We start from the raw sequence: 6,174 nt of genomic DNA, 5'->3' as shown, positions 1-6,174 counted from the left end.
ATGCGCAAACAGGTATGATGCATGTCCGGTTAAAATATGCATGGCATGGCAAAGTGCAACAAACAACACTACAAGTTAAGTGGAGCACAATATGCAACGGAGTTGTATATTGAAGAAAACACCACATGACTTATTTAGTTCTCTCTCGGTTATGTACCCAACAATTTTAAATGTTGTTAAGCATGTCAAGAGGTGAAACATAAAGGTATTATCTATCTAAACAATTTAAATGGGGCCGGATATAGCAAACAACAAATCCGGTAAATCCCCATATGCATTAGTAATTTGATGCAACAACAATTTAAGCCATCTTAATGTTGTTAACATGATGCGGATGACATGCTCAAGTTTTATGCAATTTTAAGAAAAGTTGACAAGAGCATATTAAGAAGCATTTGGTCGCCATGGCGGAACAAAAGGGGTGTCACGACAACTCATTGAGATGTCGGTGCAAGAGAAAATGTGGATGAACGGATCATGCGAGGATGGTGGGGTGATACCGGATACCGGTTTTCCCATGGGTCGATGGCATGGCAACCGAGGAGGAACGACTAACGTACACGAGCAAAAACAACAACTAAACATGCATCTCATACACACATGCTTTCGTCCACGGGTCATGTCTCGGCGGTTATACCTTCCAGGTGCATTCTCGGAGCGGTTCGGGTTCGTAGAGGAAGTAGTCGTCCACGGCGACGGTCGTTGTACACGAGGCTTCGGCCACGGAAGTAGTCATACAACGTTTTCGTAGAGGGACTTGACGAATCCGAGTAACTTGGGTTCAACGGTGGTCGTTCACATCCATAGTCACACAAGGTTCCGTAAATGTTCGGGGTCTCGGCGAGGAACTCGGCGTTTCGGTGCGATGTAGGGGTACAAGTCGAAGGTCGTCGTGGTACTTGGGTCTTGGCGGTTCGTCGTGTAGTCGTACATGCATCGTAGAGGAACTTGGTCTTGCGAAGAGGTACTTGACGGTAGTGGTACTTGACGCGTTCGAGGGTCGTTCATGTCACGGTACTTGGCAAAATCCTCGGAGAAGGTGCTTGCCGGTCCGGGTAGGGTTCTTGGGTTCTTGGTGTCTCATCCTTGCTGATCCAAAACACACGCGAGACGGAAGGCCTCTGGTGGGCAGCAGCAAGGCAGGGACGGGAGGATCCGACCCAACGCGACCGGATCTGGCGATCTCCGGTGACGAACGTAGCAGGGCGGCGACATGATGCTTGACAGCAAGGACTTGAAGCGAGGAGGAGGCCACGGCAAGAGGTCGGCGACGTGGTGGAGCAAGGTAGGGGCTCCGGTCCACTTCTGTTGTTGACGCCGGCACCGTAGATGAGGCAGGGAGATGGAGCGGCGCTCTTGGGGTCCCCTGCCCGCGAGCACAGGGGTGCGCGGGGCTGGTCCTCGAGCAGAACGCTGGCGAGGAGGAAAGGCGCGAGGGAGATGACTGCAGATCGACGGAACTTGGCGCCTCGATGGAAAGCAACAGCAGCGAGCGGCTCCAGGAGAGGGACTGCTCGGCAAAGGTCATGGAGGCAGGGTCGGCCGGAGCTTCGAGCTCGGCGTCCATGGCAGGACGACGAGGAGGCCGGAGGAGGAGGGCCATGGAGGAGGCGCAGGAGTCTTGCCAGCGAGGAGAAGCAGAGGCTTCAAGGCGGCGGTGGTAGCGAACAGAGGGACCGGGCATGGGGGTGCGTGACCATGGGGATCGGGCTCCGTCTTCTATGCGTGGTGACGGCCTGAGGGAGGAGACGAGGGAAAGAGGAGGGATCGAGAGCGGGCGCTCTGTCCCTGGCGGCGCGAGAGGGACCGGGGGAAGGGAGCGAGATGGCATAGGGCTAGGGTTAGCGAGGGGAGAGGCTGGGCCTTAGAGACTGCGCTGGAAGAAAGGGCCAGTCGGCGGCTGGTTGGGCCTAGGGATGGCCCTAGAGGCCGGCCTGCTAGTCTCTCTCCTCTCTCTCCTATTTCCTTTTCTTTAAAAAAATAGAGAAATAAAGAGAAAGGAAAAGAGATAAAAGAAGGTTAGAGGAAGAATTTGGGCATGCGAATAATATTCCCGGACTCGCAAAAATGCGCATGTTCCAAGAAAAATGGAGTGGGCATTTTTGAAAGTTTTAAATTCAAACTCATTTGATTTAAAATCAGATGGTTTGAATAGGAAGTGAGGGTTAGGAAGGTCCAAAAATGTTCGGATTTTTGGAGGAGCCCCGGGAAAGCGATGAAAGAAATTATGGACAAAGTTTGGGGACCAAACTTGAAGCGAGAAAAGGCATGTGATTATTTGCAAGTGTGTTATGGGTGATTCCAAAAGAATGGAAATATTTATAATAGCTCCATAAATATTAGGAGGATAATGTTATAAAGAGAAGTCACCCTTCCCTCGATTTAAATGGATCGAAGATCCACACAAATTATTTAGTGGGTTTTAAGACGGGTTGCATATGACATGATGACATGATGCAAGGCACATGATGCAAAGGGGAAAGCAGCAAGCAAACAAAACACCTGACGAAACCCAGAATCCATGGATGGCATCTGAATCTCCGGTCTTGGGGCGTTACAACACTCCACCACTACGAGAGGATCTCGTCCCGAGATCTAGAATGGCACCGGAGGAACAACGGAAGAGAAAGATAAGAGGTAAAACTAAGTTGCTCCTTTGCCAAACGAGTGAAACCAAAGAACCCTGAAAAAAGGTTAAGCCATATCCAGAACAGAATACAACGGAGATGACGAAGCTGAGAACACTCCGTTAGAAAAGAGGAACAAGGAAGAACAACTTCGGGCAGCACTCCGATTGAAAAGAAAAGGAATTGAATAAGAACTTGGTAAGGTGACAGAACTTGAAAAGAGGGCACGACCCTCAGGTTAAATGGACAATCATGAAAAAAACATGATCTTTGACAAACGAGATGATGGGTTGAGAAGATCAACATCACAATGCCTCCGGAACAGAAAAAATAATGGAATGGAATGAACGACGAGAAACAAGATCTTGAGGGAGCATGCTTACAACAAATGGTAGAATGGAGTTGTTGGAAAACCAACAACGAAAAGAATAAGCTTTATATGGTCTTATGGGATACATCTCAAATCATGAGGTGACCACCTGCCACTCACGGGAAAAGAATAGGATTGATATGAACGAGGAGACGAGAAAACCTATTTCACCGGGAGGATAAATGAAGAACTTGGGTCATTGGTAAGCACCGTAAATAGCAACAATCCTTAGGGAAGGTTTTAGGTGAAATATAACCCAAGGTAACTTCAATGACGAGATTGATGGATTTAAAATATCTCATTCATGACAACATGTGAATCATGAAAACATGAACTCAAATTATCAAGAATGACATAATACCGCCTCAAACGATACGGTTGAAAGAATTGCATTTCAAAATGCCAGATAAAGAATGCTTGAGTTCCTCTGAAAAGAATCTCAATGACCACTTTGAGAAGGGATTAAATCCTTGATGAACCATCATGTAGAACCTCCATGAAGAACTCTGGTAATCAAAGAATGATCCAAAATAATTGACTGATGAAAAGAATAAGATTGAAGCCTCGCAATGATTTAGATAGAGATCTCCGTGATAGTATAATTGAAAGAAGGTTGGAACTCCGGGAAAAGATAAGATGAGCAATTGACAATGAGAATTAGTTATTGTGAACAAACTCCGGAGGAACGAATCCATCATTTAGGTGAAGCAAGAATAAGAATTATGTTATGCGTATCCTCCACCAATACAAATTGATGACAACCAAAGGAATTGGCATACTACTTATTCTCATAGAGAGGATTAAGATAGATAATGCGCAAACTTGAAGAGGCCTTCAATGAACCACCGGTAGGATTTGAAAGAACGGAAGTATGATAATGTAAGAAGAGGAATCTTGAACAAACCACTGTAAGAATTGAAAATGAATTAAGAGAAGATAAAGAAACATCGGGAAGAATAGTGAAATGAACAAAGATACTAGAGACAATCTAGATACATAAGAACAAATAAATCACAAGGTGATAAGAGAATACTTAAGTGATGCACCGGTATTGAAGAATGATAACTGACAACTGAGAATGAATAAACCTGAATTGATGGACACCGGATAATCAAACCGAGAAGACTCTTGAATTGCTCCGGATAGGTGAAAAGAATTCTCACAATCAAACAATTATGAGAGGATGGCCGAGAATGGGGCAAGATATGGAGGAAAACTCTTCTTCGGTCTTCAAATGATGAGAATGGCAACAAGAAGCACCACCAAGAATTATTGAGGCACACCTGAATGAAGAATGGAAAAGTTGAGCCAACGATGAAAAGAATTTGAAAGAACTTGGAGAAAGGCAATTGACTGATGATAAATCATTCTTACGTCAAACTTCGAAAACAAGATTTGAGGATAGCTCCGGGAAAATAAGAAGAGTCATTTAAGATCCTGGGAAAAGACCTGTGGGTTAGGGCCCACTGAAAAGAAACACCGTTGAACGATTTAAGAGAGAAAACACCGGTTGAATTAAATGGCTTGAATGAGATAACAACCTCGAAAGATATTGAATGAATGCAGAGTGGAAAACACGAATCTTCTGAGATATCTTCAGCACTCCTGAACAAATGAATAGCGAGAAGTGAATGATTAAGAGGTACGCCGGCAAGAGAAGACATTTAAAATACGGAAAAGAATATGATCAACATCGAAAGCTTGAATTGGTTCCACCGGAGAAGAAAATGAGTGAAGAGTGACGAACTTGAATCTCCGTTAGAATCTTCATGAGAATCACCGGATAAGGATATTGATTGAAAAGAATGGAGAGACTTCACATCAGTAAAATGGATAGTTGATTAAGAAATGCGAGTCCTCGAAGAAAAAGGGTGGGTGGGCGGGAAAACAAAGGCAACTTGGGGACGGATGAAACAAACACCGTTCAGAAGAAACTGATACTTGATCTTGCAGATGTTGAAATGATCGGATCCACTTGAAGAGAAACACACCGGTGAAAAGAAATTGAAACGACAAACTCGATGAGCGAGAAGGATTAGTATTCACATAGGAGTATGAGAACACCATTTAGGAAAGTTATGGAATCAACATTTGACATTGAAGCAACTCGAATACCACAACTCAAAACAAAAACAAAGGATTGGCTTGCAGAATAAGCCAGAACAAATATATGATAGAGATTTCATCCAAAGTTTTCGTGGTGGGGCCTACACGGGCTCGATCGTACAGCACCATCATGTACAAGGCAGTGCACATGACATACGAAGCGTCCCCGAGTCGGCATAGCCAAGGACTCTTTAAGACACAACGAGACCACTGTAAAACCGACCGTGAATAGGTGGACCACTAGACGTCGAACCCCAATTTCATATCATACATCTGTTGGAAAGATATCCTAAGAGCTACTTGAATTCCCACTTATGGAACTCCCGAACCTTTCCGGTTATGCAATCAGGTGTTGGGGATACAGGGGAAGCATAATATCTCACCCAAAACTAGCAAATCCTACATCCAGCTGTATCCATCCTTCAACACATAACCAAGAAACCTTCGGAAATCATCTACCTCAACCTTCGAAAAGCATCCGTTATACAAGTTATGGCAATACTCCCGAACTCCCGCCCTAGTACTGGGTGGCGTCGAGGTTATCTCACCAACGAACTGCATAAAAGAGATTTTCGATGTCGGCGTACTAAACTCAGGTATTCCAGAACTGCAACGATAAAATTATGACGACAACACCTCGGAGCTCAACTCCCCGGGACACTTCCACAAAACCCCTGACAGGAGGCACCAAGACAATGTTCTCGTCACAAAACCATCGGAACGATTCCAAGATACCCGCGTGATCCTAAAAATATTTTTTAGTGAAATTTGAGAAGAGAAGAGTCAAAACTCTACGTCAGGATGCCTTACCAGAGCGATGAGGAGACTGTGAAGTAAAAAGCATTACTAAACTCTCCGATATATAATTCCTAAATGACTCAAAACATTTTTCTAGACACAACTCGGCCGCTAAAAACGATCAAGCAATGGGGCTCCTAAGGTCGGGGAAGGCTCTGATTACCAACTTGTCACGCCCTCGATGCGGCTATATCTCCCACGTGTCGAAGCACGACTTAGAGGCATAACCGCATTGAAAGCAATGTCGCAAGTGAGGTAATCTTCACACAACCC

This window comes from Triticum aestivum, chromosome 6A, assembly GCF_018294505.1.
Source record: "Triticum aestivum cultivar Chinese Spring chromosome 6A, IWGSC CS RefSeq v2.1, whole genome shotgun sequence".
Classification (NCBI taxonomy): domain Eukaryota; kingdom Viridiplantae; phylum Streptophyta; class Magnoliopsida; order Poales; family Poaceae; genus Triticum; species Triticum aestivum.
Note: the sequence above shows the minus strand (reverse complement) of the source record.